We start from the raw sequence: 15,831 nt of genomic DNA, 5'->3' as shown, positions 1-15,831 counted from the left end.
GGGAGTGTGAGAGGGAGAAGCAGGCTTCCCGCCGAGCAGGGAGCCTGATGTGGGGCTTGATCCCAGGACCCTGGGATCATGACCCGACCCAAAGGCGGACGCTTAACGGCTGAACTACCCAGGCACCCCTGACTCTTGATTTTGGCTCTGGTCATGATCTCAGGGTTGTGAGACTGAGAATCGGTCAGGCTCTGCACTGGGCATGGAGCCTGCTTGAGGTTCTCTCTCTCCCTCTCCCTTTGCCCCTCCCCAAACCCCACCTCCCTCTCAAAAAAAAAGGGTCATGTTTGGTGTTGGAGCCATAGACTTATGTATTTAATTTAAAATCAATGGCTATCCTCTCTCTGGGGCTTTTCTTCTTGGGCTCACCTCCTTTCTCCAGCATCCTGTCTTCGTCTTGCACAGAATTTATTGTCACTCATTCCCCAGTGGCACAGTCTAAGGGAATACTTTAATAGGGGTTTTCTTGGGAACCATCCAAAAACAATGATTTTGGTGGTGGGATTTTAAGCACAGTGACAGATGGGTGGAGGGTGGGTGGTAAGGCAGGGAATGGAGAGTCTGGGAGACCTAATCATTCCCCTGATCATACTTGGAATGGTATCATCTCTTCTAGGAGCTCTCCTTTATATCTCGAGGGTCAGAGAGATTACTTTTAACTCTTTGCAAGACCTGGAGTTTACTGTTTGGCATGATTTGGAAAAACTTTATAGGCCATGGCTGGGTATCTGAAAATGACATTAATACTCAGCTAATAGCACCCCCTTTGTTTACAGTGCCATTCTTCCAAGGAGGTCAAATGAGCAAAATTCACTTTCAGAAAATCCCTGGTGAAGCAGGGAGAGCATACATATTCTCTTTATTTTACAGATGAAGAAATGGAGCAGAAAGTTGCACATCATGGTGTTCGGCCACATTTGACCCAGAACCCAGTCTGTTGGCCAGGGTTATCCTTTGAACCAAGGTAAGTTGCTTGCCCTGGGCCTCAGAAGGCTTGGCTCTGGCCCTCCTCAAACTTCAACCCTTCCTAAGGGTGAGCAGTCCACAGGGCCAAGGGACTATGTCACCAGAGTTGAGTACCCGGGACCCCAGAATTCCTTGCCCTACAGTCCCTAGGTGCACTTCCAGAGCCTGCATGGGCCTCCTCACTGGATCTGTCCTGAGTATTGACAGAACCACTGATGTGTGCATCTGCCCAGGTTGTGGCCTTGACTGTAGTGTAGTATGGTGTAGTGTGGAGGGGCTTGTGCAGCTGAGGTCCACATGCACAGTGAAGGTTCTTCTGGAATATGACAGAGCTGGGGTTGGGAAGAGAAGGGGTTTGGGGGCCCACCGTCCTACCTACTCTACCACATTTTTGCCAAAACTCAGGTCAGACCATGAGGAGTCTGAATGTGAACCTGTCCTTCCAGGTTGCTTTAAACACATCTTTGTCAAGGTAGGAGACCTTTATTTTACAGTTTGTTGGCTTGATTTATGACAAAGTATGTGGGCCTCCATTTGTATTTCTGCCTCTGTCCCTCAAATGTTATGGGCAGTCTGCTTCTGTCATGGCTAAACCAGAGGAGGAAGTTGGAGAACTGGAATGGTTATATAATTTCACAACTGTGATTCTCTAGCTGCATTTTTCTATAGAAAATCTATAGAAGCCAAAACACAAGCTCTGTGTATTTATCACTGGGACTCTGACCAATATAATGAAAATATAAAGGGGACTGGTTCACATTGTTCCATGTTTTTTGCTGCCTCCCACCTCCCCCCAGTTTGCAAAGAGAAGGAGCAAGAGGCTTTTCATTGGCCCTCCCAGGGACCTGGGAGGCCCAGGCTGGGAATCCCAAAGGCAATAAATAAGTTGCCTATTGAATACCAAAATCAGGGTTTGTGGTGGAAAACAAAAACTGCCAATTATCCAGAGGACTGTCCGTCCTCCCCCACACCCTGGGCATTTGAAAGGAAAGGCTAAAGGGCTGGTGTCCTGAGGGGTTTCGGCCCCCAATCCCTTTACAGGGTAAAGTAACAAAGGAAAAAAAAAATTGCTGAAAGCAGGAGTTTAGAGGAAGCGATTTCCACTAGTGCTGTTGGCTGAAGGGAAGGTGGAGGAGACAGTCTCTGGCTCAGCCCCAAACCCCAGGTTTCCCGCTCTTCCCAGACTGGCAGGCTCGGGCAGGGCAGGGGGCACGCACCCTGGACCTTGGAGGCCAGCAGCACCCCCCACTTCCCGCCCTCGGCCCCCAGCCCTGCCGGGAGCAGCGGGACGTCGCCCGTTTAAGGGGCGGGGCGCGGCTCCACGTGCTTTCTGCTGAGTGACTGAACTACATAAACAGAGGCCGGGGAAGGGGGCGGGGAAAGAGGGAGAGAACAGGCTTTGACCGATAGTAACCCTGGCGCTCAGCGCAGCCGAATCTATAAAAGGAACTAGTCGCGGCAGAACCCCGGTAATTCTGAGGGAGAGTGAGTGGGGCAGGGACCAGCTGAGCCCAGCCGACACCTCTGTCCTCGGGCGCAGGTGGGCAGGGCAGGGGTCGCCGCAGGACCGGCGCAGCCAGAGCCAATTTCTCGGGGTCGCTTTGCTCCTTTTTTCTTTTCTTTCTTTCTTTTTTTTTTTTTAATTTTCCCTTTTCCCTCCTCTGGAAGGGTTTTTCAAGGGGTGGGGGAAAAAGACGCAAACACAAAAGTGGAAACCAGGTAAGAGGTTCTCCAGTGATTTGGGCGTTATTGTTTTGTTTCGGGGCCGAGGAGGCTCTGGGAAGCGCTGGGTTTCGGGGACTAGTCCGAACCCCCAACTCTTGCAGCGCAAATGGGGCGGGGGCGGTGTAAATGGAGAGGACGTCCTAGGACGAGCTTTAGCTACCCAAAGACGCTGGCGCTGCTGCTCTCGGGGCTCGCCCCGCGATGGAGCCGGGGAAGCATCTCTGGGCGTGGAGACCCGGGCGCAGTACCGGGGCGCAGCGCGATGGGGGGCGGGGGTTCTGGTGTTACCGGGGGCGCTGATGCCGGGGGGTGGGGGGCGGAGAGTGGCAGTCCCAGCTCCGAGCGCTTCCCTTTGTTCGGAGGCGCTTTAGCCGGCTGGAAACCCCTCCGGCTGCGGGTCGGCCCGCGCCCACCGGGACAAGTGCCAGCACTGAGTCCCCAATCCGTTCTTTAAGGAGCTGGTCTGAGTTGGGCTCTGACCTGGGGATCCGCCCCGTGCGCCCCCGGACTGGAGTGGCGCGTTCTTGTTCCCCAAGAACTCGACGGGGTGGTGTCCCAAACGGGGTCTGTAGCGCTATTGATCACTTAAGGCCTCGGGGGCTTTGTTTGACTTGGGAGTCCAGCCTCTGGTCTCCGTGCGCTCACCCAGCTGGTGTCCCTGGCGCAGCGGGGGGACGCGTTTTGTGCCTTTTAAAAACAAAAGACTTAGAAGGAGAGCCTGCGGAAACCTGGAGCTGAGGTGCCCATTCCCCCGCCCCCTCCTCATCCTTCCTGCCCTTTGCAGCTTAGTCTCCTGAGGCGGCCGCAGGCCGGGCACGGCTGGGGAAGCTGGGGCGAGATGGTGCCGCGGAGTGACCGGGAGTAACCCCGGCGGGCGGCGCAGAACTCGAAGCTCCGCCGCGGGGCTGGGCCGGGAGGTGGGGGAGGGAGGGCTGGGCCCGGGCTGCCGGTGGCCCCGGGGGACTGGCCCGCAGCGCCTCCTGGCCGAACGGCCTGGGAATCGACCCTGTGGCCGGAGGGGGGCCCGGACTCCACAAGGGGCTGTCGCTTGCGGGTTCCGACTAAGATCCGGCGAAGACGGGTGGTTGGAGACTGGGAGGAAGCCTGGGGAATCAGGCGAAAAAGCGGTCTGGTTGTTTTTTATCAGAATGTTTCCCGATTCCCAGACCCTTGTTACATGAGAAGGTTCTTGGAGTGGGCCAGTGCCACGGTTGTGCGTAGGTGTCTTTTTCAGCGCTTAATCTTATAGGAGGAAATAAACAATGTGTGTGTGTGTGTGTGAGAGAGAGAGAGAGAGAGAGAGAGAGAGAGAGAGAGAGAGAGAAGCGTCTGGCACAGGAAATAATCGGCCCTTATCTTTTGCAGCATTGATACCATCAGCTTTTAAAACCCAAAACTATTATTCACTGACACCTCACAAAGTGAGTGGGTGGTATATACGTTAATGTAAAAGAGGATAAATTTGATATTATAAAACATTTCCTTGGTGATGAAAATCAGCACGTCACTTTTTTAAGGCCCCCTCCCAACCGAACACCTTACAAAATTTTCCAAGTTCAAAAGCAGTTTTACTGGTTCTTTTAACAATAGTTTGGGACCTAAACCTAAGTTTTGATCTTCTTTTCAGACAGGACTTAAATCCTAACTAATAAAGTGCTTAATTTCTCCTCTCCCCTTTTATTTCAGCCCATTTTTCCTTATACCTACTACAAAAATAATGGAAGCTTTCTGTTGTTTGAATCATTCCCTTGAGACACTTACCCCAAATCAAAGAAAGTGTTGAAGTGTGGAGAATGTCCTGGAGTAGAACCTCTTCAGATGGTTTAATAATTTTCAAGTACAAAGTTTCTATTGTCAGCCTGTTCCCCCAAGTGCTCCTATGAAGCAAATAATTCATGATAGAGTTTAAAAAATTGGATATGCAGAGCAAATTGATATTTACTTGAAAAAAAAAAAACCCAAACAAACAGCAGTAGAATCAGAGTGACCAGGCTTAATGAGGACCACATCCATTTAAGGGACAAGAATTGCTATTCTAGGGGCGCCTGGGTGGCACAGCGGTTAAGCGTCTGCCTTAGGCTCAGGGCGTGATCCCAGCGTTATGGGATCCAGTCCGACGTCAGGCTCCTCCGCTGGGAGCCTGCTTCTTCCTCTCCCACTCCCCCTGCTTGTGTTCCCTCTCTCGCTGGCTGTCTCTCTCTCTCTCTGTCAACTAAATAAATAAAATCTTTAAAAAAAAAAAAAAGAATTGCTATTCTAGTCAGAGTAATTCCCTTGCAAGGACAAACCTCATGCTCCAGAATGACATACCTGACTTTGAAGGGGCCACCTGTGGTATGTGTGTCATGAGCATTTGAAATCTCAGCTCTCATAAATATTTAAATTTACATCTAAATAGTGGCCTATAACGGACACGTTTTTGACCTAGGGCATATTTACAGTTCAGGTGAGACAATGGTCAGTCTAGGATTGAAAAAGTGTGGTTAGGGCTTTGTTGTTTTCAACCTCTGCTCTAGGAAGTCTCAAAGCTTACATTATTAAAAGTGAATGAAACTCAGCAACACAGCTTTTTATTACCTTCTGTAGTATTTCCCTTATATGGAGATAAGTTGGAATATTTTTCCATCAAAAAAATTTGTTTAGGGATCTGTCCTCCCATAAACCAAGTGACTTATGCTAGGTTCATAGTGATTGAGAATTGTTAATATTTTTGCTATTTCAGTTTTTAGCTTGTAAAGTAATTAAGTGGACATTACCATAGACTCTAATAATGAACATTTTGTATATCTAGGAATTACCGGTAGACATGTGGTTGTGTATTTCTAAAATACTCTCAAATCCAAATACATTTTTATTTACTGTCTGGATATTAAATAATGCAAGTAAAATGCTCTTTATGGCTGTTATTCCAGCATCACATTTTAAATGATCTTTCTGAAAATTTGTTTTAATTTAACTGTTCTGGGAGAGGGCCTACATAAAAAACTGAGACCCTCTTCATATCTTCCTGTGGAGATAATCACAAATGCCAAAGTTATTGTAATGTTTATTTAAAAGACACTATATAGCACTATGTGCCAAGCACTATTCAAATACTAACCAATTTAATCTCTACAACAAACCCATTTATTATTCCTATTTTACAAATTAAGAAACTGAGAGGTTAACTAACTTGTCCCTGGTCACACATCTTGCAAGTTGGCAAAACTAAGATTTGAACCCAGCCAGTGAGCCCAGAGTACTTTAATGCCCACACTAAGCATTGAGGTGGTAACAATTTTAGCTGCTATAAGCAGAGGACTTTTGAGGTTGCTTGTTATGTTTATGGTATATTCATCTGCTAGAGACCTTATCAGACTCTGCAGCCTGTATCATATTTCCCTTGTTGCTGGGAGTGGGCCAACCAAATTCTCTTCAGCTTGGGACATAGGTTGCATAGGGGATTGCAACACCATGGAAAGAACAAACAATTACATTTATTCAGCTCGAATTCTTTTCTTGGTTTAAAATGAAATTTTTACTGTTGCTTCAGTCACGTATTTTTGAGTAGGTTTATGCTATCAAAATTGTTTTCCTGTGTAATACATATAAAATGGAATGGCAGAGTATTTGGCTGTAAAAGTGTAAGGAACAAAAGACAGAGGAAAGAGAACCATTAGTTTAGCTGTCAGTCTTAACTTCTGTGAATTTTTTTTCTATTGGTTATAATACAATACAGTTTCTGCTTGTTCTATCCTTAATTATGTTATGGACCTTTTGAAATAAGCTATTTCTCTGTTACTACCATTACTGTCTAGGAATCAAATTTAGCCATTTTTTATGGCATCTTTCTTTGAAAGTAAATATAGTTTCAAAGTCTGCTTTATAAAAGTGAATTAAATTGTCATAGCAAATTAGAAATCAGCTCTTAGAAAACATTTCTGCTTGGGTAGAAACAGTTTCATTTATTGTTGATTTACTGGGTGCTGGATGTAGTTTTAAGTATTTTACATGATGATTCAGTTCATTGTCATGAGAACCACGTGAGAGTAGGTACTATTATTATTTTCAGTTTACAGACAGGGATACTGAGGTATAGACAGGTTAAGGAGCCTGATCATGGAGTTTGGTAAGTAGTGAAGCTGAGGTTACATCTCAGGCAGGTTAGTTTCCATGAATTTACCAGTATCTGGGTAGGGACTTAGTCAAAATACCACGTTTTGACAAAAGAAATACTAACAAAAAGCAAAGTGATTATCCTTTTCATTTGGTTATTTGCACCTAAAAATAGTTCCCTGGATAAGTACCAGCATAAATGTTGTTAGAGAGGGAGGTACATTTTAGAAGTACTTAAGGCCAGAGAATGAAAATCTCATATGTAGAATTGCTTTCAGAGAGAGCTTTCGTTTACTCTACCGTCCATTGAGATGATGAACTATATTAAAGCAAAGAGCATTTATGCGAACAACAGACTGCAGGTGCATCACACATGGTTCCTAGAACAAAACAAAGTTTGAAGCCCTGTCTTTTTCCATTTTGAAAACTTACTTTAAGACCTGATTTGAATGCCATCCCTCTCATAAACTGGATTCACTCCTCCCTGCCAACACAGAGTGAAAATTGTCCCCTTCTTTTCTACTCCCATAAGAGTGGCTCAGTGCACAGTTCATGCCATGTATTTAATTGCATTCTTTTGTTATAGTTAACATTTATTTGTATTCCTCTTGAGTGTACGCTTCTCCACGAGAAGGTCTTTGATTCATTCTCCCCAGTCTTTAATTCAACCCCCTTGATATGAAAGAGGTTCAATAAAAGCTGACTTGAAGGACTCAGACAAAGAGAATGGGAAACTAATGTTTGTTTGCTCTATTTAGAATGACGGCGTAATTACAGAAAAGCATTAGAAATAGAATTATATGAGAACTGTAGTTAAGATTAGGTTTATGATAGAGATTGAGAAATTTTAGTACATAGTCAATTTAGGCCAGCTTAGTTTTTGTAGAACAAACAATTCTGATTCCATTCAGTTTCATTTCTCTTTTTTGAGGCAGCTGTGATTTGAGAAAATGTGATCATCTGTGACATTTCACTTTCAAGTACTTTGATTTGCACATTAATTAATTTTTTAAAATAAGAATGAGATAATTCACTAAGTAATTTGGAATTTAAATACTTTTAAAAAAACAAAATAAACTTTTATGTATAAGATCTGTTCTTTTATTCATTCTGTGTGTGTGTGTGTATTTGTTTAAAACTCTGCAATGTTTTCTATGCCAAATCCAACTTCCAAGAAGCATTTGAAAGCCAAAGCATTTTATCTGGCTAGTCTTGAAGTCCAGATGTTTTATCATAACTGGTATTTAGTGTGGGACATTTCCCAGAAAGAATTTTACATATATAACCAATCAGTGGTTGTCTTTTATTGGGAGAGGATTTTTAACAATTTTGAGCATATGATGAAAACAATGGATTCTCTCGGAAAAAAATATAACCTAGCCGTGCACACTCCAAGCTTTATGTATAATTACTTATATTTTACATATAATTTCAGAAATCCACTAAAGAGCCATGTGAGCTTGGGCAAGTCATTTTACTTTTCCAAGCTTTAGGTTCTTGGTTTATAAAATGGAAGTGCGGAAAGCACATGGCTTTTAAAGAGCCTGTCTTGCATTTACATCCTCCAGCTCTAGGTCTGTATTTAGGAAAAGGATGATTCTTTGATTGGAGCTGCTTAGAGGTATGTCCTTCGGGGCATCCTCAGCATTAGTGTAACAGATCATATGGGTTTCGGGAGGTAGAGAGAAGACGCCCAGGGAATGCCTACGAGTATTCCTTATGAGAGTGAACGTGGCACAAAAAGGTGATGGGAAGAGAGGAAAGTACAGGCAAGAAAGCTGTTGAAATTGCCTATTTATCTGTGTTAATGGAGGAAGACGTGAATCATAGAACCAAAAAGGCGTTCTCATCTGAAATGCAAAGGAAGGGGGAGTTGGTTCATTTCAATACATTTCAATAGAGCAAATATGATTTAGTAAGACGTTCTCGTCTCTACTTCACCATTTGGAGAATCTCTCTGAAATAAAATATTCATTTGGACCCTTAATCCTGGACATCTCCATTATGGGTATAGGTTTTGCTTCTTATACTCACACCGTAGTCCTAGTTAAGCGATTACGTGGAAAGGTGTGCCAGTCCCTCAGAAGATGAGAATTGGACTAACCTGATAAGGATATTCCTACATATCGCTGAAGACTCTCACTGGGGATAGGTGGGCAAGACACAGAGCTTTCTGAAATATTGTCCTGAATTTGTTGTTTCAGAGATCACAACAGATTGGGACCAGAAGGAAGAAGATAGGAGAAAAAGGAGCAAGAGTTTTTAGGATTGAAGGAGGGGGGCACAAGGGGAGGAAATACGCTGCAAAGAAGTTGTTTGGGTTTCATTTCCCTATTTACACTTGCTTTGCAAAATTCCTGTAGGATGCCAGGTTGGGAATAATTGCTTTTGCCAAGGGTCAAACCAAGCTTGTTTTCTTGAAGAAGCAAGTCCCCAAGGGGGTGGCAGTTTGAAATCGATTGCATCTGATGTTTAGGTGATCCAAGTTTGACATAAACGCAAGAACGAGGGAAGCAACAGCTCTCCTTGGAAAGGCAGACAGTATGTGAAGACTCAGACTACAGAGTTTAGATTGACCTGAGGACCCTTCTCTACTCCCAGATGCAGGGCTTTGGGATGGAGGTGGCAGTTTATCTTAGCTGGGGTGAGGTGTGATCTCTGGTACTGGACAAGGGAGGGAAGAGGAAGATAAATGATTAGAAAAATGTGTTAATATACAAAATGTGTTAATTTATAAAAAAGCGAAATGTGCTAATATACAGAACATACCGTGAAACTGATATTCATTTCTTTAACAGATAGGTTTTCAAATACCATGTAAAGTACTAGGGTGCTGAACAAATGTCAAAAGACTTTGACGGTCTGCCACCATAACGATCTTCAGCTTGGCATTCAGGGCTCTTTGAAACAAGACTCTGACCTATTTTGACAGCTTCATCCTCCATTATAAGAGGCATACTTGAACTCGACTTGGTTTTTCACTGGTGATTAGTGCGGCCTAATAACTATTCGTTAGCTGAATCTCCCTCCACAGGTTTTCCTCATGGCTCTGACTTGGACGTTAGGAACCCCTTCTTGCTAGTTTTTGGCTTCTCATTGTTCTGGAGTCTCACATTCATCCTCTAGTTGCTTTTGTTTGCACCGCGCCCTCTGCTCCTGTTGCTCACTGACTGAGATTCCCCCCACTGGCCGTGGGTAGATGAGAGCACGAGGGCTAGGCCTTCCGCCACGTCACCTCCTATCATTGTCACCGTGTCTTTGGTAGGCGGCACATCAGCCACTCAAGTTCTTTCAGTTGACTCACGTTTTTGTAATCATCAATGGATTTTTAAAAGTTAACCTTCTATGGGTCCTCTAAATTGAAAACTGTTCACGGTTGCCTCAAATAGAAGGTTATTCACAAAGCAGAGTGAAAACAAGTTATTTTTCTCAACAGTCTTGTCTATAAAATAAACTTGCTTTTGAAACGTGCGAGTGGACTCTGGCAGTTGTTCTCGCTTTGTTAGAAAGGGGAATTAGCCTGTGTTAAAGAGGTGCTGAAGAGAAGGCCAAACAAAAACTTTCTCCTTAATGGAATTAAAATTTTTGTAAAGGCCAAAAAAGTGCTGAAAAGAATGAATTAATCTCATGGTGTGAGTCACAGTTTAATACTGTGCCTGTCCATCTAAAATCCTCTAAATGGAATTTGAGTAGCTCTTTTTTAAAAGATTTTATTTATTTATTTATTTATTTGAGAGAGAAAGCTCATGTGCGAAGAGGGGAGGGGCAGAGGGAGAAGCAGACTCCCTGCTGAGCAGGAAAGCCCAACGTGGGGGCTCCATCGCGGGACCCCGATCACCTGACCTGAAGGCAGATACTTACCCAACTGAGCCACCCAGGCGCCCCTGGAATTTGATAGCTCTTAATCCGTCTTGTGTTGTTCTTCTCACATTTGGGGGAATGTTGAGGTTGCCCCGTTTTTCAGATGGTGCCCCCGATAGAGTAGTTAAATAGCTTACTCATGGTTCACATATTTTGCTAATGGCAACGCCTGGGATTCAAACTCAAGTCTGATCCCCAAGCTCCAGGCAGTTTTTTTTAGATTCAGAAGATCTCCTCCTCCAGCCTCTTCATCATCAAGACTTGTTTTCTGTTCTGTGGCTCAGGGTGGTAGAGTGACTTGCCTAGATTCACACCCTAGCGGTCATTAACTGGAGATTAAAAATGTGGCCCCATGTGTCTTTAATCCAGGGTTCTTACTACTGTACCAGAATTTCGGGTAATATTTACAGTGTCCTTTCCGAGAGAAAAAAGAAATTGTGTCTATAAAAGTCTGTCCTTTTCAGCTTATAATGGACACTGAATCCTTGAAAATTGGACTGGCCTCATTTACTTATTGTCTGTTGATACAATTTGAATCTTAAGGGGTTTTTCAACTGTATTTTCTCTTTCTCCAATAAAAATTGCTCCTTGGTTCTAAGTTTGAATTGGAAGGAAATCCCCACAGCAGTGCTGAAGGTTGTCTTTGCTGGGATCTGTTTCCTTTATGCAAAAGTACAAAGCCCTGTGCTAATTTTGGCCAGTTAAGATTAATTGTGATTCAAGGCAGAGTGTTTTGTGTGTGTGTGTGTGTGTGTGTGTGTGTGTGTTTTAACTTTAATGATTGTGTTCATTGAATAAGGACCTTGAGTTCAAGAGAAAGAAAGCCTTTGGTCAAGTTGTGTTTATTCAGTTGTCAGTCCTGTTGCAGGATTTGCAAATTTAGTGGAATTAGTGCCATTTTCCAGTTTTCAATCCCGGTCACATTTCACATGATCATAGCGTGGCTTTCTCCTCCTCCGCTGAGCAAATGGAAGGTTGTCTGACAGTGGGTTCAAATGGCCTCCATTAAGGTGAGTGCTGGTGCCCCTGGGGGCTGCAGGGACCGCAGGGCACTCTGTCCTTTAGGCGGAGCTCCATTTGGGGACGCCAGTGTACACCTGAAGTAGATACTTAGCACATGGCTGCCTACGAGATGGGTTTGTGCAGATATTTAAATGTCACTATAAAACCGGTGTTGAGGAAAGTAGGCTAGCAGGAGTTCCACCCAATAGTTTAGTGTCGTTTTTTTCCTTGAACACTTTTTTAAATCTGGCACATAAAATGTTTGAATTGTGAAAATCTTAATGACAGTGCTTTCTAGAAGGAATACTCAGAATCGTAATAATATTGGAATAATGCAAATCTGTTTCCTCTGAGAAGAGCCTCCCAAACCTCAAATAACAGAGTTCATGTTGCCAGTATTTAAAAAAAAAAAGGCTAACGTCCTTCAGTTTTTGTTTTTCAGAATCACAAGTATGCAAATTTAAACTTGTGATCTTATTCCTCTTTCTCCTTTTAATTTAGCAAAGCAGCCAGCAACGTGGTTTGTTTGGGTTACTGTAGAGAAGGAGTTCAGTTGTAAAGTTGGGAGGGCAGAGCTTAGACCCTGCACCTCTGTGTCTGGCCTCGAACCCAGACTAAATTCTCACTTACCTAGTTACGGGGTCCTTGCTGGGCTACAGAAACAGAGGCATCTCAGACACATGACGCAAGCCTGCACTGCCTCAAGAGCTGGCTGGTGGAAGAGGGTGTTCTGGACAAGATTGCTGGGTTTGGTCACACACTTAGTGAGCTAGAACTGGACAAGAGCCTGGAGATTAGATGGCTCGTTTTGGCAAAAGTAAAGGGAATGAAGTATCGAGGTGGAAAAATTGTATCCAGGTGTTGCTATGCTTCATTGAGCGAGGTTTTGACTTGAGCCTATGGGTGTAGAGTTCGAGTCCTGACCAGTGCTGACAGTCTTCTATTTCGGGTTGAGCCCCTATGAGAGATATGCTTGGAGCTGGCATGCTTACAGGGGTTGTAGAGCCTATGTCTGGCAAATTACAGATTCTCCTTTGCTCACATGAACTCAATGAAAATGAATGCCCTTCCCAACAAATTAGAGCGGCTTTGAGGACAACCAAATTAAATGCACTCCAGCTTGAACTTGAGTTTCTTTGAGCCCAGCTAGACATTTTGTCATGCTTTTGGGCTAACTGAACCTTTACTTTCAATGAAATTTCTGACTTGTTACTGTAGCGAACCTCCTTTAATTCTTTTCTCCCATTCCTGAAGTCTGACTTCAGAAGCCCTCATTCTACAAATGTTTACGGGACACAGAATCATCCTGGGCACTGGGTTCAGGATGGCAGAGATTAAGATGGTGCGACACGGTAGCTTGCCACCTGTGGCTTGCAGTTTAGCAGGGACTACCTGATGAGTCAGTACCCTGGAGAAGATTGCAGGGAGAGCTGAAAAGATGGAGGAAGTATAAGGCCCAGGTAGCAATCGGTAGTTGACATGGAGGCTGGAGGAAGTGGGGTGGAGAGGGAAACTGAGCCAGGCTCGGAGGGCTTGGAGGAAGGCAGCAGTGTGCTTGCGTGAATAGGAGCCGATTGCCAAGAGTGTGGAGAGAATAGCATAAGTGAGTGGTGGGGGTCCCCAAAAGGAAGCTTTGTGGTAAAACAATGCCAGAAGTGGCACCAGGATTTCAGGGTCACCCCCTCACATCTTCCACTGAGCTGGGCACTGGGGAGAGCTCCAGTTGGTTTTGGAAGGGCGTTTGGAGGAAGTACTACCTTCTGTGAACAAAGAAGAGAGAAGAGAGATTCCTTTAATAAGCTGCCCACTTTGTGCCCCACCCCTGATGGATGCTTCACCCTGTGAAGTCAGCAGCACTAATCATTATAATAGCTACCGTTTACTGGACACTTTCTTTGTTCCAGGAACTGACTTAATGTTTTGTATACATTATTAGTTCTATTTTATGGAGAGGATGCTGGGGCTCAGAGTCCCTAGGGTCCCAGCGCTGGTGAGTAGCAGAGTCAAGATTCCAACCCAGTTTTCTCTGACTCCAGAACCTCCCTTCTTTCAACTAGGCCAGTTAATTCTAGAAAATAAAAGAGTTAAGGATGGTTGGGGGGAGTTTGCTGTAAAGTAGCACAGGCCCAAAGGAAGGGGAAGCCAGTGAAGGGATTTGGGTTTTTCTGTCCCCAAGTCCTTTGAGCATGTTTATAAAAATAAACCCTTTAGGCTAGGAGAAGTTTGGACATTTGAAGATGTTGACCCTTCAGAGATGTAAGCCAAACAAAATGGTTTTTGCTGATATAGTCACTAAGCTTTTTATCCTAAAATTCTCTTGGAAAACCCTCCTGTAACAATGATAGGGAGGGAACATGATAGTCAAGATTTTCTGCGAATAAAGTATTGATTGCTCATGGAGACTTGCTTGCTTGTGTTTCTACAGCTCAGGGTGTTTATGACTTCAGTGGTTCCTTCTCTGCAGGCCCTTCTTACTTTGGCATTATGATGGTGGTTGAAAAAAATTTTTTTCTATGATCTATAATGTTGACAAGTTGATTTCTTTTCAACAGGAAAGGTTCTTTTTCCTATGTCTTGGGTACCCCCGACCACAGAGAAAGCAAATAGTTGTATTGTTTGCTGAAGTCTTTCTTTGAAGGTTGCTCTGTGTTTGTTTAATGGAAATCAGCAGGGGGAGAAGGGCTATCTCTAACATTTTGTTAGAATTTCTCCATAATTCTACAGCAGTGAAACAAGAACTTGGGTACAGGATGGATTTGCTTTTGGGAACTGTGGCTCTTGACAGTTTTAGAAGTCCTGAGACTGTTTCAGCTAGCAGCAACTGCCACATCGAGAGTGATAACTAGGATCTTTGGTTGTCCAAATATCAGTGACGTGATAGAAATAGATTTAAACTTTGTGAGTCTCCTTTAAAATAGAATCATTGACAACAGGAGGAATGATGCTTCTCCAAGGCTAGTTATGGATTTGATAGTATTTGTGGATCTCTTTCAGTTTTTATGTATTCATTTATGTATTCATTTCATAGCCTTCACTTTGAAAATGAGCTTTTAGCAGATACTTTTGTCCAGGAAATTGAATATATATTCCTCTATAAACTAATTATTAGTAATAATCAAGTATGATAGATTTGGTACTTTTATTTATTTTTATTTTTATTTTTTTTTTTTAAAGATTTTATTTATTCATTCGACAGAGAGAGAGACAGCCAGCGAGAGAGGGAACACAAGCAGGGGGAGTGGGAGAGGAAGAAGGAGGCTTCCAGCGGAGGAGCCTGACGTGGGGCTCGATCCCAGAACGCCAGGATCACGCCCTGAGCTGAAGGCAGATGCTTAATGACTGAGCCACCCAGGTGCCCCGGATTTGGTACTTTTAAAAAAGGTCCCCCGGAGTCACATATTGTTAGAATTGATAAAATTCATGGATCTGTATTTTGAAAATGGGTATCGTGATAGCAAAGCCTATTCTAGAATGATCGAAATCTCCTAGAATGATAGAATGGCCTCCTTTTATCCTTGACTTTTTACCTTGCAGGATTTCTTACATCTTTTTTCTCCTCAAATTTAAGTATTAATGTGTTATGCTATAAGTAGGAACACACCTTTAGGGAATCGCTGAGTACCCGCACATGACCTTTCTGCAGGCCTCTAAGGGCCTAGTGACAATTAATGGCAGTTTCACTAAGTCTGTGGGTCTACAGGATGGTTGGGAAGTGCGAGGGGGTGGAATTTAGGGGGTTACCCAGGATGGCCTTATGGGTAGAGAGCTCGGTGGCATCTGGAGACCAGAGAAGTTAAATTGAGGCAGTTAGATGAACTCCGGGCTTACTAAAGCTCCCCAGGGTCAGCTGGAGAGAAGTCCCAGTCCAGATCCCCTCCTCCCACTGCAGCGGCCCCGTCCTGTCTTCAGTCATGGGTGCAATAAGCCTGTTGCAGCCCGTTTTCTGACTCTCAGTAATCTCATTGGCCTTTTCCCTGAATGTTTGCTACGGACCCAGAGCCATATGCTCAGAGATGCAATTAAAGAACAGACCTTTTCCAAAGCAAGCATGCTCTCCTGGGCTTATGGGTTTCCTATCCTAATTTTACAGGACCCTCCACATCTCTCTGGAGATGAGGGGCATAAACATCTGGGGTTCTTGCTCTTGAATCAACATCTCATGAATAGGCAATCAGTTAAGCT

At 44.1% G+C, this 15,831-nt stretch overlaps 1 protein-coding gene across 5 annotated transcripts in view; it reads left to right on the top strand.

Moving 5' to 3' along the window:
• Nucleotides 1-2,341: 2,341 nt before the first annotated feature.
• Nucleotides 2,342-15,831, top strand: part of LOC113260353 (phospholipid-transporting ATPase ABCA1) — a 125,849-nt gene continuing 112,359 nt past the window's right edge. For 2 of the 5 annotated variants that reach the window (XM_044386767.3, XM_026506085.4), the window contains exon 1: nt 2,343-2,685. The gene's annotated coding sequence lies outside the window, so the exon portion shown is untranslated. Of the gene's footprint in view, nt 2,686-15,831 lie in introns of all 5 variants that reach the window. The other 3 variants (XM_044386769.3, XM_044386768.3, XM_048223174.2) reach the window with 3 other exon arrangements.

The sequence above is a fragment of the Ursus arctos genome, unplaced genomic scaffold (assembly GCF_023065955.2).
Source record: "Ursus arctos isolate Adak ecotype North America unplaced genomic scaffold, UrsArc2.0 scaffold_18, whole genome shotgun sequence".
Classification (NCBI taxonomy): domain Eukaryota; kingdom Metazoa; phylum Chordata; class Mammalia; order Carnivora; family Ursidae; genus Ursus; species Ursus arctos.
The sequence above is the reverse complement of the archived record's forward strand: the minus strand, read 5'-3'. Positions and strand labels throughout refer to the sequence as shown.